A 19,873-nucleotide genomic window follows, 5' to 3' on the forward strand; every position below is an offset into this window, starting at 1 on the left:
CTGCTTCCACTCTCACTCAGCTAAAGTCTATCTTCAACACAATAACCAGAGTGATCTTGCTAAAATGTAAGAAAGATCAGATCATTTCTCTACTTAAAGCTCTTGGAGGGCTCTAAATCTAAAAGTTCAAGACATCTATGGCCTCAGAACCCTAACAATCTTCCCCAGTCCCTTACCTTCCTGCTCTGATTTCTATTAGTAACCCCCTCTCATATTCCACTGCTCTCAATCTTTCACTGTTTCTTGAATACACAAGGCATTCTCCCTGCTAAGCATCTTAGCACTTGTTATTCCTGCTGCCAGTAATGTTTTTCCTCTTGGCTCCATCACTCACCAATCAAATTTTAGCTTCTAAATGTGGGCTTTTCTGAATACCCTATTAAATGAACCCCCATCCTGCCTTAGGCTTCCTTACATAGTCTTATTTTTTCCCCCAAAGCTCTTATCACCAACAAACATATTTATTTTGTGCCATGTTTCCCTAAAATTTTTTTAATTACATAAAAATTGGTTTATTTTTGTTTGCCCCTGTACTCTAAATGTCTAGAACAGCACCTAGCACTTAGGAACTTACTACATAGTAATTGAATGAATGAATGGGTACAGATTACTCCCTGGAGTTCAGTCACATTTTATTCAGGTCACTGTGACTTTAGTTGCAGTGTAGTACTAATTAAATTAATTAAATCAATCATCAAAGAAATTATTGAAACTAACAATTCTATGCTGAAAATTTCATTGCTCTCTGATACTTACGTCTTTTTAGTATACACAAATAGGCAAATTCAAGTCTTAACTTACTCTTAAATCAATGGTTGAGAATAATGTAAGTCAAGTGACTCTGTAGCTCTAGACTTTTAAACTAGTTCTACTCGTGAGTTATACTGACTGCAGAGCCTGAGACAAAGTCACTTTAATTTCTCTGTGCTCCACTTTCCTTAGCTGTAAAATTAAGGAGAGGATCAGATGATTCCTAAGGTCCATTCTTCCTCCGAAATTCTGAGAGTTGGTTATCATACAAAATACCTTTTGAATATGTTTATAGATTTTAAAATGTCATCTAAAATTATAGTGTAACTAGTGCAGTGCTATCACTGGGAAGTGATCTCTACAGGAAGCACATAGAACTTATTATCGTTTGTCTTCCATCTTCTTTGCTCACAATATATCATGAAGTCTCTTTCTGGAGGATAAGAATGGATAAAATAATCAGGAGGCTAATGATCACAGATAACCCACTGGCTGGAACCAAAGTATAATTTTGAGTTGATTGTTCTTTACCAATATATTGAGAATATATTGAAATATGTATGAAATATGTTGTGAGAGATGAAATACGTCAGAATTTCAGATTGCATTGCGATAAATATTTTTGTCTTTTATATTTCTGGAAATGTACTGGGTACCATCTCACAGATTTCCAAATCCAATCAAAGACTTTAAATGGTCTTAAATGAGTACTTTAAGTTGAAGATGAACCTTTTATATTTGTCATATTTTTCACCTTTAGGTTTGAAACTTGACCCATGAAAAATTCATGTAAAATTGAAGGAAGTCTCCAGATGGTTCTCTTTATCTATTTATGGATCGGCAAATACAAAGCCACAGATTTCTAAATTTTTCTCAATACCTGTATTGTGCCAACACAGCAAAAATCAGATGCTATTTATCACTTTTGAAATTTCACCACCAGAAATGTTATTAATTTTAATGATAAAATCCTGTTATACCTTACATGGCGTTGACCTTTTGAGCTCTCAGACAAAATGTGCCATTTAACCATAAAGTGGTATTATTGTTATTTGGAAATGAAATAGAATTTCTTATCCTTCTGTAATAGCATGACAGACAAAAATATTTGTATCTCCTGTAATTTTTTTCTCTGTGCAAAGTATTAAGTGCAATATTCATTTCGAAATAAATGTTGCCTATATACTTATATGTGCATTTTCTTTGAAATTTCTAGAAAGTAAAAACAAATAAATATACACAATTATTTATACACTTCCAGCAGATAGCTGGAAATCACACTTTTCTTACATTTATTGTTTTATCTGCCTCAATTGGTTTCGATAAAATATGAGCTAAAATCAATAGTTATTAATATACCCAGCCCCATAAATGTCTTTTCATCCTCCTACAAAATAATTTTCTTATCCTGCATCAATTCATCTTGATTATGAAACTGAAACGAATTCTCAGTTGAGCAAAAGATTCAGTGTCTGCTTGTCAGACATTTGGACAGTGGAAAATTCTTTTGTTTGGAAAACAAAGAGCTCACAATTTCTAGCCTCTTACGTTTGATGATATTTGTTTCCATCATGCCATTTTACTTATTGAACAATACATGGGAGAATGCTTTCTACTGGCTTCAAACGTAGTCTTATAACAGGCATCGTTCAAAGAAAAGCCTCTCTACATGCATCACAATTTCTTCCTTGCTGCTGCCATTTCGTATACACTTAGGTGATACATCCATCCTCATTACAAACCACTCTTCCTTATGGACAGACTATTCCCAACAATCAACCAAGCCACTTCTTCTTCTGGATTTAAAATATCCTCACAACATTCATTCTTACCGCTTTTCTTTTTGTGGTCCCCAATTAACACCATCTCTTTTTTTTTATTTTTTAGAATAATATCTCCTACATTTATTAATGCCAATATAATGTAAAGACTTTATGGGTAGGAGGAATCAAGCACTGCCAAGTAGTGGATTTAAAAATAAGTAGAATCCCAAAAGAGCGGCTCTTAAAAAGTATGTTTAATCATTGCTAGAAGCTTAGAGCATAACTATCTTATACTTCTAGTCACCTACCATTTAATATTTATAAGGCACATTTCTACTTTTCATGAAGCTTAAATATTCTATGATTATTGTTTCCATAATTTCACAAGAGTACCCTCAGAGAAAGTATACTGGAAGTTAGAAAATTACTTGATGTGGAAAAGGGGACAATGACGCATGCATTTGAGACCCTGTGTGATATAGAGGAGTAAAAGTAATTAACTAGGAGGTAGGGTATATGGGTTGCATTTTGGCATCTGTCACTTGCTGCGTCTGTGACTGAGCAAATTCTTTGATTCCTAAGTTCTTTAGTTTTCCTACCTGGCAATGAAAGAAATGACTGTCTTGCTCTATCTTTTATGTTATTTGAGAGTTTATTGATAATGTGTGTGAAAGCACTTTCAAAATATAAAATGTTTAAAAATATTACCTTCAAACATTACTTAAAACTCTGTATTCCTGTCTATATACCACCTACAGAATCAACTTTCTTTTCCCTCCACACACCCCCACACAAAAATTGCTCCTCCTTTTATAAGAATATAAACAGTTGAAAATTCCCCGTCATGAGCCTCCACAATGCCAGGTTCCCTCTTCTTTTCTGTATTGATTTTTCGTGTGTGTGTCAGATTTTGTGCCAACTGCCTCATGTCACTTTTAAAAATACTTAAACGATAGGGTTATCAATAAATAACAATAATGAAACTACACATGCTTGGCTGTCAATTTCAAGATACTTACACCCAATTCCACTGTATCTTAACACAGATATATCTTAAAATAGCCCTTTCTGAAGCTTGTGATCCACTAGGCTTAAGCCCAATTCTCATTCCCTGTGCAAAAATATCGTTTTGTTTTTTTCACTTCTTGAACTTTTCATTCAAAACATCTATGGATAGGCCAATTCCTACCTTGTAATACCTCTTACGTTCGTGATCACCAACTTTAGATGACGTCACATCTTGTTTACTGGACTACAGAAACTACTGCTGCTACTCCTACTGTTCTATATCACTACTCAGTGCCTTATCTTCTCATCTATGAAAAAGGGATGGTAATAATAGTACCTAGAATTTTTATTTTGATTAAGTTAGTAAATAAAAAATAATGTAGATATACATTCCTTGAAGGAAGGAGCAGTATTGTATTTCATAAATTTTTGTATATTCCCCACAATATTTAACACTATAGCAGTTTTCTGCCCATGTACATAATATTTATCCTTTGAGCACACTGAATGCCAGATAGCTAATATATTTGTGTGTGTTCATAAATATTATATACGCATGTATATATGTATATGTGTGTTTACGTATATCTGTCTATATATACATAGTATTCATGCATACTTTTTGTTCAATTTCTTACTATCTAGTGAATAGTACTAAGTACTAATTACTATTCAAAAGAACTCTGAGAGATAGATGTTACTGTCCTCATTTCACGGATGAGAAAACTGTGGCTTCAGGAAGTTACAACATTCTTGGAATTACTCAGCTAAATAGTGCAAAACAGGATCCCAAACTCAGGTTCTTCTCTCATAAGTTAATGCTGCTTATACCACTTCATTTAATTGCCAGAAACTATTTTAGCCAAAGATGGCGGCATCGTAATTCAGAGCAGCCGCCTGTGTCTAGTCTCCCTTCCTCACTCAAGCCTGAGAAGAACTCCTTCATCAGCTGTTTCGAATGGATGAGACAGGACATCATTTTCCCATGTTGGAAACTTGAGCAGAGTATGGCCACTTCCATGCTCTACTCTGAGAACATGTGTGACTTCATCTACATTAAATCTAGTGATCAAACATCTTTGTAACACCCCTCAGCCCATCCAAGCATTATTAGCTTTCAGTAAGGAAGTTTCCTTCTTCATGAATTGAGTCGAGAAGATACTCCTTGAGAATGCAAGAATCCCTTCATATCAGTTTAGCTGTGTTTTTGAAAAAATTGATGAAATTCTGTTATCCCTTGGATTCAGCATAAAGCTGGCATCAGTAGTGCCAAAAAAACACACATGAATTAAAAATTTTGATAAGCCAATTGGTTCCTCTGGCCTATGATTCTCTCAGGTTTAAAAGTGAGCATGTTTCTCTATATTACTCATCAATTATTACATCATTGTACTAAATAAAGTCACATTTTCTGAGATGTTTCTGAAATACACTTTATAATGTATTTTAGGTAGAAAGTTCTTGCGTTCCTGGCTGTCCGCTTCCTGAAACTTAGTAGTTATTCACCTTAATCCTGTAAATTTAGTGCTCTGTAAAGTAAATTTACTTCAAATGAAGAACACTTTTCTATAAACATCCATGTGCATAGTTTTATTCTCCAGTGAGTCTGACTTTATTGCTCTAAGCAAATATTCCTTGATTTCATTTGTAAAATATTTCTGAAGAAACAAAGATGGCTTTGAACATATTTTCATTTTTCCCCTTTTACTGAGATTATGATGCCTTTGAACAGTCCTCAGATGAATTTCACCTTTCCTTTTTGTCTATTTCAAAGAAAGGGAGCCTTTGAAGAGCACTTTTTTTTTTTATATATATATCTAAAGCTTCTCTTACACATAAATGAAATTTCCATTTAATACTTTGGGTTTTCACTGAGAATAGGCTATGCTCAGTGGAGACAGAGGAAAACAAATCTATTTGTAACTCTTCCTATTCTCTATGGGGACACATGTCCCGGTCACTTGTCACTCCTGCTGCTCTGCACACAACAGGGATGCAGCAGAGCCCCAAAAGAAGCACAATTTGCCACAGGTATGGGGACTCTGAGTGAGCATAAGGTTGGTGCCTTTTGCATTTCATTTTCATGCGTCAGGGGTTAGTGAAGAAAGTATGACAGAAGAAGAATATGGGGGACATGAGAAGCCGAATTCTACTTTACCTCTCCTGTGCCCTTCCAAATCTACCTGATCAGAGATACAGAGAGAACACTTTCACTCTTTCACTGTGGTGGTTATCAGAATCCTGTCTACTTCTTTACTCTTAATTTGTACAAAAGAAACTGAAAAGGTAAGAACTATTTTTATGGGATGCAACAGTCATGCTATGGCTACCATACACTTTCTGGGAATGGCTTTTCTGTTTTTCATCCTTGATTAAAAAAAATGTATTCAAGTTATGTCTAAGATTGTGAATTCTTGTTCAGTGGCAATTCTACTTAGGGTGTTATGTGCGAGCAGAATATACAAATCATGGTTTAATTTTAGAAATTAAAATGTGATAGGATATTGATTTTTATCTTAAAAAAAGGAAACTACAACTTGCATGGAAATAGACTATAAGGGGGATACTTGGGGCTAAATTTCAGGGGGTCTGCTCATTAATTTTAAAATTCAGTTGAATAATGACAGTATTTCATATAAGTACATGACAATGTAAAAGTAAGAACTTCTAATTGTCCTTCTTTTCAATATTTAAATAAATCAAAACTTGCATGACAGCACTAAAGTAGAAAAAATAGATGTTACAGGTCTGTGATACAGGCTAGAGACTGGAGACAAAAAGATTAGACAATATTTTAAAGTCGTACCCTGCGCAGTGGCATCTTCCATTCTTCTCGCTTCCTGTTAACAAATAAATAAATAAATAAAAACACTGTAATTATATATCTTCTTGCCAAATTTCTGTGTCTCTCCATACTGAAAAAATAAGTCCCCAAACTTTCTTTAGCTATTAAAGTTTCTGGATCACATGTCCCTGATTTACCTTTTCAGCACTCCTCTACAAAAAAGAATTCTACTATCAAATGGCTCTATTTGTTGTCTGATATTTCCCATTTGCTTCAGTTAGGCTTATGCCAGAATGTAATGTCTTAATATAAACATCTGTCTACGTAAGCATACCTCAACCCATATCTTCAGTCAAAGCTCTCTCTCTTCTTCAAGTGTGTCTTCAAATTCAACCTCAAACATAAAGCCTTCCTGCTCAACTCACCCAATTCATTCTTCTGAGCACTTGTTTTGTACCATTTCTGGTACTTATCCTTAATATGTTAATATATACTTGATAGATCTCAGTTGACTCAATTACGCTTTTAATTCTAGGGAAAGGGGCACCAATATTTTAACATCTTTGAATTCCCCCAGTACTTAAGGTAATGTCCTGTAAAAAAGATGTGGGTGAAAGAATGAATTGTTCTTGAATGCTTTTGAATAGCTTGTTTCCACTAATTATTATTATTTTATAGTTTATAATTTATCACTTACATACTATTAAAAATTTAACTTTCAAAAAGAAAACCTGTGGATTAATTTTACTGAGTTCCCCGTGTAGGGGAGCAGAATTTGCTACCCCAAAGTGTGGCTCTTTGGTTTGATTATTTTTAAGAATAAAGAATCAGGAAGAAATTTTGACCTTTCCCCTAATTGCCTAAAAGAATTTAAGATAGAAGGCATGGTTCAGGAAGGAGCTGTCACCATAGATAACTATAGTATAATATGAACTAGGTGTGGTAGACAGGGAGGCATCCAGTAAGTCCCATTTGATCAAAGTCCTCTCCATGTTTCATTGTCTTTGGAAGACATGGCAAACATCTGTCTATCAAACATTTGCTTTTCCATCTCCATGTGAATTCCCTGCTTCCCCTTTGAAGTCCAAAATGACTACCCCCAACACCCTCCTTTGTCTTTAGCTGAAGATGGTTTAAGGTGGTTGCTTCTTTGGCCATTTTGGTGAAGTATTCAGGTTTCCTGGATTTATCCCATGTATACATGTTATTAAATTTGTTTGACTTTCTCCTGTTATTCTGTCTCCTGTCAATTTAATTCTTAGACCAGCCAGAAGGACCTAGAAGAGGAGAAGAATATTTATTCCTCTCCTATACCCCTCTCACTTCTTTGTTCACATCTCCACTCACACTTCACACCACCTTTACATATTATTTAGTCACTCTTTACCACCCCACTTTATTTCTCCACTAAAAAACCTTCGATGGACTCTTGTGCTTACAAGGCAGAGTCCAATTACCTCAACCTACTCTTTCAGTCTTATAATCACTCTTATGCAACTTTTTTTCTCCTCTAATCTTACCCTTCTAGCCTAGTCAGTCTCTTCATTTTCTTAATATAATTATTTTTATGATGTACGTATTTCCCTTTAAAATAAGGAAAAAGACATGAATGTTCTCTCTCTTTATATATAATTACTTAACGTTGTTTGGAGTTACCAGCTAATGCAATTATTGAAGAGACAGAAAAAGGAGACATAGAAATTAGAGAGCAGAATGTAAAATGATCATTATCTGCAAATAATATGACTGTTTGCTTGAAAATCCAAGATCATCAACTGAATTTTTATGAAAAACAAAGAGAATCTAGTAAAGTGGGCACAGAGTACTATCAGTTACCTTCATGCAAATTGACTTCATAGAGTGAAACAAGAAACTATAAGATATAACAAAAGAAAATCTTGTTTTACAATTACACCAGAAAGATGAACTACCTAGGACTGAAAGAACAATCAAGACCTAGGTGAAGAAAACTTTAAAACATTATGGAGATTCATGAAAGGATATTTGAACAAATGGAAAGCATATCATGTTCTTGCAGAGAGAGACAGGAAACCTTAAAGATGTCTATTCACCCTGAATTAATATATACATTTAATGTGATCCCAATAAAAATACCAGTAGGATAAATTTATGAAACTGGAAAGGCTGTTTTTAAAATATATGTAGGAAAAGGAGATGCTTTCCCCGTGTCACTGTTGTACCCTTGCTCATGTCATTAGCCTCACTCATCCAAGCCAAACTCATCTTCCCATAGGATGGGCAGAGACCCCACCTCCTTTAGGAAGTTTTATTCTCCACTTTCGACCGTCAGCTGACAGAATGCTTATTGATCCCTTCACTCTTTATTGACACTTTACTTTTTGCTATCCTTTGGCATGGCTTCCTGTGACTATATTTCCATTTCCCACCTAAATATTGAGTCTAAGTACATTGTGTTATACATCTCTATGTATCTCTAAGTGCCTATTCTGGCATCTGAATAGGGATTAGCAATTTGGAGTGTGAACTTTTATCATGCTTAATTTTTAGTTGTTTCTTTGATCTTGTTTTTAAATGTCTCCTGCACATTGGCAGAGTTGATCTTAACCAAATTAAGCCCCAGGTTTACATTTGCCACTTTGTCCCAGGTGTTCTGAAATGCTGTGCTGGATAAAACTGGACCTAGAAAGTTGGGCCTCTGGTGTAAACGTCTGTAACCCAAACAAGCCTGGCCATTCCGTGGAAGAGGGTTCGTACTTTGGCTTTGTCTCATGACCACAGGCAAAATATTAGCTTCCTTAATAAAGCCAGCCTCAAGTGGCTCCACGTTGCCAGGTCCAGTCTGGAAGTTAGAAGATGAGGAGAGAAGGCAGAAGTTGAATCTACTATGATACGTGAAACTTAGCTGCAAGAAAGAGCAAAGAAGAGCTAAAACAGAGAAAAGAGAGCCTGAGGAGCACTCCTCCAGCCTTGGAGTTGAAAACAACTCAGTCTCCCATCTGAAATATGAATCAACAGAGTACAGAAGCAAAGATCAATTCATTTGTCATTATCCTGATAGTTTTTAGCATTGGGTCGTCCTGTAAATACTCTTTCCTTTTACTATTGTTATATTGTATTCAATCTGGAGGGTTTAAAGTACTGTAGTCCTATGATATAGATTTAAAATATCAAAGAAAACAGAGAGATATTAATCAGCGGTGATTTCAGAGCCTGGGCTTAGTGAAATTAGCAGACTGAAATCTGAATTCTGGCCTTGCCACTATCTGTCTGTGTGACTATGGGCAGTTTACTTAACTTTTCTGAGTTTCATTTCCCCATCTAATAAAGGGAAGAATCTACCTCACTGTGAGGCTTAAAGATTAGAATCCATTAGTGAAAATGCTGAACACTCTGCCTAACCCATAGCATATTCAATAAATAGTAGTTTAAAATTGCAGCTTTTATTTTTCTAAAGTTCAAAAATATTCTAGTTCTCTTAAAAAACTAAATCCTGTTGGAAAATTGTAGTTGCACTTGCCTTGCTTTTACCTGTCTATAAAATTCATCAAAAATCTCCTATCATTGCTGAGAGCATTGTATGTAGTAGTAAGTTTATTCAAGGGTCAAGGGAAACGTTAACATCACACAATTTAATTAGAGCTTTCACCGGAATTGAACTTTGAAGGTTATTACAACTTCTGAATTAAACTCAGTAGAATTTTAATTTCATCATTCTGTTGTGGCAATGAAACAATGACAAACAGGGTGATACCTAAAACAAAACAAATACAATCCTAAAAAGTTCTTCCCTTTGAAAATTTTGTATGAATCTTAGTAGGTACAGACATTCTCCAAGCTTCTCTGTTACAGTCCAGATAGTCTTATGGATGTGGTGTCTGGGGGAAATCACAGATGTTTTCTGCAAGCCATGCTCTTCATCTATAATAAGAGAATAATTAATACCTGGCTGCCAAAGTGTGATGGGGATTAATTGGATGTTTGTAAAAGTTTTTAAAAATACAAAATGCTATAGGGGCTAAGTGTTTCTTTGCTTTTTTAATTAGTCATAAAATGTGGAGATTTTTTTTCCAGGAAAAGTATTTAAACTATTGGAATATTATAGCTCAATTTCAGAAGATAATTAAAATATGCAGCATCTTTATTATAAAATTCTTGAGAAGAATCATAGCTCTTTTAATTAAAGGACTGAGGAGAGGTTAAAATCAAATTTCCATTGATTGTTATGATCATATAGCAGAGGTATTTCCTCATGAAAATTATTGCAAATGAGAAACGAAGAATCCACAAAACTATGTGCATTAGCATCCCATTTATGTTATCAAAAGAGCTCTGAATATCTGAAAAAGCTGACCGTTCTTTTCTCACTTCTAAACCATGGTACCCTATTTCCAATGCTGCCCTCCTTTGGACATCTTATTAGTTTTAATTTAATACAAAATAGCAAGTTTAGTTCTTTGTTTTCCCAGTTCATACAGAAGCTCTTGGAGCTAGCACAATGATAACAGGAGAAATTTTATTGATGGTATAAGAGAGGCTGAAGAAAGAAATATTGCAGATTTCAGTACACTAGGTGATGGTCATGCTACCATGTTCAATGGTCTGTACAGGGATGTAGGAACACTAATGAAATTCTTTAACGGCATATCCATTAACAAAAATTGAGAATAAAGCATGTGAAAGCTGTAGCACTTGAAGGCTTTAGTTTAGACCCTGGAACATTTTGAATATGGAATATCTTTTTGTTTTACAATGTTACATACCATGAGACTCTGCTACAAAAAAATTCGCTGAAACCCCCTGCCCTGTATTTCATTATATAAGTGCAGAAATAGCAAAGTAGTTTTTTAGAGCATTCCTGTGTAAGCCCAAACCTAAGCATAGGTTGTGCCCAAGAATACTTTCTCTCCAGTTCTATAGAGCCAATGAGTCCCTAATGAGCCAAGCAGAACTCTGAGGAAGAGAGAAAGTATGTGTGTGTGCATATGTGTAAGTGTGTGTTTTGCACACATTCAAGTAGTGAGGGAGGTGTTTCGAGGTAGCCGTGGAGGGTGCTCCTCGTTCCACGGAAAGGCAGTATTGCTGGCAGATATAAGACCTTTGAGTTGAGTTCAGGTTGGCTTTAAATCTCAGATCCACCCTTCACATAGTTGGGAGACCTTGAGCAAATAACTCTGAAACTATTTCTTGTGTAAAATGGAGGTAACAGAATTGCAAATTATATAGATTTGCTGTTAGGAAGTCTTGTGTCTATAATCAACAGAGTGTCTAGTAAGCACAGAAGAAAAACTTAAAAAATATTAGCCATTATTATTATTATTATATCTCATTGTTAGCACAATAGTTCTAGTAATAGCCTTGAAAACAACGAGCAGTTTATGTGCTAGCAGCATAGGACAAAATTCACTCTCCATCTGCCCTCCCTGTCCTCTGCACACCAATACCTAACTGGTTAAATCAGCAATTCTTAAATTTATTCCAAGCCCAACAACCAATGGGATAGAACTCATTTTAGTAACTGGGATCACCAATTAGTATTAAGAAGAGAGGGTCTCGGTAGGTAGGAGGAGGTGGGGTGAGTTATAGAGACCTGTGTAGTGCGCAGGAACCACTTAAGTTTTCTGATATCCATTCATTCCTCTTTGAAAATCTCTAAGCACAACACTGTTGGAGGAGGTCATGGAGAGGACATGACCACTGTTCGACCCGCGAGCTGGACCTGGGTAATCAGAGGCTTCTCATGCCCTCCCTTTTCCTTGGAAGGTACATTATTTCCCCCATTCCCACACTAGGAGCTGTTGCAATGACATACCCTTGAGAGAATAAGGTGTCGTTGAGACCATCTGGACTAAATATGTGACGGATTCCAGGTGAGGCCTCTATACAAACTTGTAAGATTTTGGCTGGCAGGTATAGAGATTTATTTGTCTTGCAGCCACCTAAGACAAGCCTCATTTGTAAGTTGCCTTGCACATTAAAACTGCCACCTACCAATCTGGAGTGGCCGGCTTCTTTCTTCCATCTCTCCTTGCCTTCCATGTATGGGAGCCAGTTTGCAAAACAATAAACACAAAATGAGGACTTCCGGAGAGTAAGAAAAAAATCTCAGGACTAAACCCAAGGCCAAGTTTTTAAAAGTGTTTTGAAAATCCTTTAAAAACTTTTTGGACATTTTTCAATTCTTTTGTCTTCCTGTCACTGTTTTATATTCTTATTGAGTATGCAAAAGAGAACAATTATGGGGTTATTGACTGAACACAATTCCAGATTCAAAGTTCATTTCCAGGAAGAATTCCGGCCTTATAATTGCAGAATCATATGTAGATTGTGTAAGAGACCTTTAGAGTCCATCTTAAGAGGGGTGGTACTGAAGCCAGACAACCTCTTGAAAATCAGCTGTTGTCTCTTACTGGATGGGGTCCTTGAGCAAGTTACTTAAGCTCTCTGTGCCTCAGTTTACTCACTGTAAATCAGGGTAAAACAAAGATAAGAATAGTTGTTATTTCATATGATTTTGAAGAGATTAAACGAGATAAAAGATACAAAGAGCTTAGAATAGTGAAATTGTTTCAGGCTCATAATAATTGTTCATAAATGTAAGTTATTATTGTTGTCATTATGTTGCCCTGTGGTAAGGTTGTACTCAAGTACTATATTAACAACCAGTTAATTGAACAAGGGCACTATATACATTTAAGAGTGATCCTCAATTTCCTCATATTTCCAGGTATGCTTACAGATGGGGCGAAAACCAGAATGAAACTACTTTTCTACAGTTATGTAGAGTTGTACAGTTATGCTTAATGGAGAAATCAGTAACTTCAGCTAATAATAACACCTTACATTTCTTTAGGGCTTTATAGATTACAAATTTCTATGTATTACACTTGACAATTTGCAAAGAGCTTCACAATTGTGTCATTTAGTGTTGGCAACAATCAAGCAATGCTGGTTGTTATTTTCATTTTTAAAAAATGAGACCAAAGGCAGTTAAGTCATCCAACCCTAGTCAAACAGTAGTGCCGGTTAGTTTAAGTCTAAGAAAACAGGCGAATAGAGTTAGAAACCACATAGAGTGCTGCTCTTTTCTCTTTGTTTCCCTCATACTCTGTTCCTCCCTCTTCTTCCCTCCCCTTCCCTCCTTTTCTTTCTCCTTCCCTTCTTCCCACCCTCTTTCCTTTCCTCCTTTCCTCCTTCTATCCTTTTTTCCATCTTCCTTTGCTTACTCCCTTCCAGAATATAAATTAAACCTGACCATGTGCCATGCACCGTGCAAGATGCTGACATGGAGTCATGAAATGCAGACACGATTCATCTTTCTTTGGAGATAACATTCTGGTGTCAGAGTCATCAACAAGTAGGTAAGGAAACAAACCTGTAAACCTAATGACTCCAGATTTTCATACTGTAGAGAAGCAAATCAGTGGGGAGTGGGGGATACTTTAGGCAGGATGGTAAACATATACTTCTCTGAGGAATTGGCAAATCTGAGAGCTGAAGGAAGAGGAGAGTCTGTCAAGTGAGAAGCCAGGTGAGGTGCTGCATGGGTGTGTTACAGGCAGACAGGCATAAGTTGTTTTAGGCCCCAGATATCTTTCAAGTTGAAGTACCTGAATTGAATCTGGAGTCCAAGCCCTTCAGGGAGCAGAGAGATTTTCAGGGTTCTGCTCATAAGTCTTGCACTGAATGTCTGCTTGTACTTTGTTACGTGATTCTGGAAGGGCTACCACAAGGTGTCTATTCTGGAAGCACCATCAGCTGTGACCAGCGGGGCTTACCACATATTAATTCAACCCATCGCCAAATACATCTTCAAAAACCCTTTCTTATAACTGCTATATTCAAGAAGCGTTTTAAATTTTTCTTAATATTTGTTACAAGCAGATTATGTTTTTGCTGCTTTGATCTCTAGAGCTCTTTGTTAAACCACCAATGAGAGTCTAACTCACCATTGCCAACACTGAAGTCTAGAATTTTCATTCTGCTCTGGTATAGGAGATACAAATCTTTTGAAAAATAATACTGTTCTAGACAGAATTAAAAAGAAATCTTATCCCCCAAAGATGTAGTGTAAATAGAGCAGCACATGGCCAGCTGTCAAAGAAAATCTCTTTGGCTTTATTCTTCCCCCAGGAGTACAGTGAGCAGGTCCTCTCAGTGTATATCTACCGGGATACTAAGAAGATGCTAAATGAAAACACCTTTAAAATATCTGTATCTGTCAACACATCCTCAGGCTTATAAATCCAGTGGATATGACATGCTGTTATTACGTGACTTACATTGAGTATTTATTTTACATCACCTAAGCCAAGCTTTTCAGTATCAGGTACAGAATGTCAAAAGATGCTTAATACATTACATTTAAGGTACCCTGCAGCATCTTTGGCATTTCCCATGAGACATCATCATGTACGTAGCTTTGAATGCAGAGTGATGTAATAAAGCAGGATAAATTATGGCTGAGAATACAGTGATGGCACCACGGCAGGCCTCTTTAGCTTTTTTCATATTGAAAATTCAGCAGGACTATTAAAGTGTAATGGCACAGAACATCTTGTTAAAAAAAAAAGCCACAACCCTGTATGGTATTCTTGTTTATGGATGATATTTATTGCTTTTGTATTCTTATTGTGTGCTTTCGAAGTCAATTGAAATGCAAGAGCTAATGAAACCTCCACCATAACACATTTATTCTTCCCTACCCCAAATGAGTCTACAAGATGTAAATGACTTACATATATCAACTGCTCAGGTTTTATTGTTTTGGGTTAATTTATTCACTGTAATATTCTTAATGAAAGTAATGACTCTTACACTAGTTTGTATATTCACACACTACAGTTTTATTAAATCATGCTGGGAAAGTTCACAATGAAGGCCCTGAAATAAAGCTCCATGTTTAGTCAAATATATAAATGTAATCCATTTACCAAATATCAATGCTCTGTATTTTTCAATTTGTTATTCTTCTTAATTTCAGTTCATCAGAATTTTAAGTTTAGGGCAATCCAGGATCTAACATGTTAGTCATGTATTCCTATTATATAATTTTTAAAAAGAATAATTGTCAGAGTTGTCAACTGTTCTTTAATACCCGAAGTTCATTGTACACTTTATTGGGTATGAAAACCTAAATCAATCACTTCCAACTTTTATCCTCAATGTTTACATTCCTATAAACATTTGAACTTTAAACATAAGTCAACATTTTTTAGAATTATTGAAATTCCAGACTAGGTAAAAACAGAAGCTGTCAATGTGTAATTAATTCTAAACTATATGCAAGAAAACTAACAGCAATCTAAATGGGAGGATTGTGTGATATAACTTCATAAAGTAACCTAAACTATTTTTCTTCATATCCATTCCTTTTCATGTACCCGACACCTGATACGAGGATGGCACCCAGGAGGCTCTCCCAAAATTTTGCTGAACGAGTGAACAAGCTACTAGCACTAAACCTCTTGTCATCGATCTCAATCTGCCCAAAAGCTGGTCCTGTTATTGTCACTTTCTTCCCTGATTATTTATTAGAAATTAGTTCTCTTACAGGAATTTACTCTTAAAATTTTGGAATAATCTTCAAATCAATCTCCGTAGAGGACCAAGTTCTGTCACTTATACCTTCAAAAGCCATTTCCAAATGTGTTCCTTCCTCTCCATCCCTACTGCATGCTTCCGTGTTATTGTTTCATGTTTCCCTCTGCAAATAATCTTCACATTGGCCTTGCCAATATTTTCTACCTCTGATCATGCCATTTCACTGCTTCAAAATTGTAAAGGCTCCTTATAATTCAAATTCCCTAGCTTAACAAGTAAATCTAAGATCTAATGCCAACCTACCTCTTTAGATCTTTCCCATCACTTCTCCTCATTCATCTTATGCTACAGTGAGTCTTGAGGTCTCAGCATCTTCAGAATGCATTCCCTGTGATCATTCTCCCAACTTAGATTGCCCTCTTGACTCTTGAGTCCACCGCTACAGCTGATGCTCCATTCAGCTTTCTGACAACATACCCCCCTCCCCACTCAGTGATCTGTCTGAATCTCCTTTAGATCTACTGAAGAATTAACTGCAAACTATAAATCATTTCTGTACTTTAAAATATTTGCCTTCTACATTAAACCCCTTTGAAAGTCAATTTCCTGGTTTGTTTCTTCTTCACATTCTTTTATGATGCCTAACACAAAGTCATGCGCGTGTTCAGTGTTCAACAAACATTTGTTGAATTAAATTGAATCAACCGTAAAATACTTTACTCTTTGAAAAACTTCAATTCTCCATCTAATGTCTGCCAAATAACTCCTAGCTCCTTTAGTCTCTATTTAGTGCCTTATTTTCTAACTTACAAGTTATTTTAATTGCTCTTTCTTGAAACAGAAGAATAAAGGAAGCAGAGAGATGAAGGAAAGACATGCAAGATGTAGGTGTTATGAAGGCACCCAGTAAAGTTAAATCTTGCATGTGATCTGAAGAAAAAAATCTGAGAGCTGCAGTGCCCAGAGGGCTTGTGCCTGCTTCCTGAAGTAGAGAGTGGTTTTATCCATTATATGAAAAGCATTTATCACATGGTCAGCCTTTCCATTTTAAAGAAAATATGTTTTCTGAGTTTACAAAGGCACTTTCTTCCTGATACTGATTTTCCATCCATGTGGCAGCAATTTTAAGTTCATCTCTGAGTGACAGCTAATGTTGCATCAGTGCGAACTAGTGAATGATAGCTTCCAAAGAAACAGCCAAGAAACCCTTCAAGGTATCAAAAAGCTTTTGGTGAATAATCTGTTTTTGATTTAGAACACTGTAGGAAAAGGGCTTTTTAAAGATGTCATGAGTTTCACTGTCCTTTTCCTTCTCTCTACCCCGATTCAGCCTGGGGTATTTATAGCACAGTAATGGTTACATTCTTTGTGCTCAGGGCAGAAGATTTTCATTTCTTTATAAAATTAATCATTCATATGGTAGGAAGGATTTTTTTTTTAAGTTAGTCTTCGCATTTTGATTTTTGACTTAGTTTGACACCAACACTCTTTTTTTATTTTTGTTTTTATTTTCTGGATGACAGCATTAAGAATTGACAGAAACTGTTTTTTGCAAACTCAATGCACCCAAGAGAATCTGGGATGACTGCCAATTACAGAAACGGAGGTGGGAGGTGAACTTTAAGTATCAAGTTATACTTTTCATTTTAGTGTTGTGCAGTGTTTAATTAACCCATGATCGAAAATTCTTTCTTATATTCAATGGATTGTCTTTGGAGTAACAACGTGAGCCTATTTTTATCTGACACTCTGGAGTTAAAGTCAGACTTTTCCTAATAATAGTGACCATTTATTTAATGTTTATACATGTAGGCTCTGTGGTAAGTAGCTTACATACACTCCTGATAAATATATATTAGTATTCCGATTTTACAGATGAAAACATTTAGGTAAAGTAAGTTGCCCAAAGTTACATGGGCAGAATCTGGACTTGCATCAAGGTGTATTTGACTTCAAAACCCATGTTTTTAAGTACTCCATTCTGCTGACTCCCAACAATAAATCTTCAAGTATTTAAACCATGATAATGTAAACAACTTTCTTTTCTCATTCTTTTAGCATTGCCCATGAGAATATTGACTATTCTTTGTTTATGATATATGACAATATTCTTCTCCAAGCAGCATCAGCAACTGCTGACTATCTTTTCGGTTCTTACTTGGTGATGCTGGCTGTTAATTGGACCTGCAACATACATTAGAACCACACAGGCTTCACCACTGTAAGATTTTCATTTTTTTTTTCTATCCCCAAGAGTCCTTTCCAATTTTAAATGCAAGCTTGTAGGGTTGGTTTTTATTTTCAAGATTTTTTTTTTGCTTAGATTTCCATTTTGGGAGCAGACTAACATTGCTCCTTTCTAATGAAGTGCTCTGCGATGTGAAAACTGAGACCTAGATTGGAGATTTTGCATGACGGCAAGTCTGTTGTTTCAAAATGCTTGAATTGACCATTAGCACATTTTCTCTTTTTTGGTTAATTATTCTTATTACCTTGTTCATACTACAATCTAGTTACTTGGAAGCAAGTTTTTCTTATTCAGCTTCCTATTCTGTGATTTTTAGGGGAATCCATCTCTAAATTTGGAGACATGATTGTGAATCATATTAAGGGATATATAAAGCCTCTGCATTCTTTTTAAAATGAGAATTTATGTGTTATGTACCGTGGGCCATAGATGGCTACTAAGACATGGCCTGCATTCTAGAATAGTAAATAGAAATTTACATGATTATAATATGGATGGAATGTAAAGAGGATTGTCAAAGAGTTCCAAAAATGGGTAGTGTCATGTCAGAGAAGGAAGAGATTAATTCTGGCCAAGGGATTACTGGAGGATTTCTTGGAAAAGGTGGCGTGTTGTTTTCTGTTTTAATTTTCCCATAAAAATGTGTTAAATCTATAATTAACCTAAATTCTATTTTTAGAAAAGAGCGAATAGTATTTTGACAAGTGGATGGAAGGCATCAAGGTGGAAAGTATATATTCTACATATTTTAAGTACAAAACACAAATTTTACCTTGAAAAATAAAACACGTGAGCTTTGCTACTGACTTTTCTAACATTACGATAACAAAGAAAAAAGAGAACAGGGAAGGTAAGGAGGGAGGAAGGGAAGAATGGACAATGGCTGGCAGGAAGGAAGGAAGCAAAACCAAATACTTGCCTAAACTTCTTAACCACAACTAAAAGCTGGAGGACGTAGCTGAAGTATAGGAATACCTGTAGTTTCACACAATTTCACAGTGTTTCTTCCTCTGCTTTTAGTCAGTGTCTATATATAAAATTCAAATTGATATTTGCAGGCTTTTCTTAGTTGATAATTCTCTCTTTATGTGCACCTGATCCTCCCCTTCAATAATGCAGAGAGAGTTGGGGAATTCTCTTTTCAAGTAGTTCTTGGTCATTTAACTCTTAATGTGCTCCATTCCAGAGAACAATCCAATCCCTCTTCCAGACAATATTAGCTTGCTCTCAGGTGTCTAACAATTTTTTTAAGAACCAATTTTATCATGTCATAGTACTGTGTTGTACAAATGACAGTTAGCTTATAAATGACAAGTCATAACATTATAGTGTTTTCAATGCTATTCAGATTGTGAACAGCCAGAAACATCAGAGAGCTAGTCTGCTATTTAAATAGTAAAATAAATATTTTTATTGAAATGCGTTAAGTGGTTGGGGAGTCATCCATTGAAATAAAATAGAAAAGGAGCACTTACTCAGAGATAAATTTGACAGGGGAATCTCAGCACTGCTTCCGATATAATCATAGTACAGGGAATCAGAGATCCTGTGATGGAATTTACAGTAGTGGTTTAATGTTGAATGACTATAATAAAGAAAGTATGGAGGCTGAACATTTTATCAATTATTGAAGGATATTTGATGCTGCTTGGGCTGTCTGGATGTCGTTCAGTCTCTTCAGTTACAAATGTGACCCAACCAAATCGCAGACAACTGAAACAATCAGGAGCAGTTTGCATTTCCTAGGCTGACCCAGAGAGTAAATGTGCAAACACGAAGCACACATTTACTTCCCCA

General features: G+C 35.7%; 1 long non-coding RNA gene across 1 annotated transcript; it reads left to right on the forward strand.

The window, feature by feature from the left end:
- Positions 1 to 5,421: 5,421 nt before the first annotated feature.
- Positions 5,422 to 16,035, forward strand: LOC138923955 (uncharacterized). Its single transcript, XR_011438333.1, has 4 exons — positions 5,422 to 5,807; positions 8,934 to 9,034; positions 13,522 to 13,646; positions 15,686 to 16,035. It is a non-coding gene; the product is annotated as an uncharacterized lncRNA (long non-coding RNA).
- The last annotated feature ends 3,838 nt before the right edge of the window (positions 16,036 to 19,873 follow it).

This window comes from Equus caballus, chromosome 4 (genome assembly GCF_041296265.1).
Source record: "Equus caballus isolate H_3958 breed thoroughbred chromosome 4, TB-T2T, whole genome shotgun sequence".
Classification (NCBI taxonomy): domain Eukaryota; kingdom Metazoa; phylum Chordata; class Mammalia; order Perissodactyla; family Equidae; genus Equus; species Equus caballus.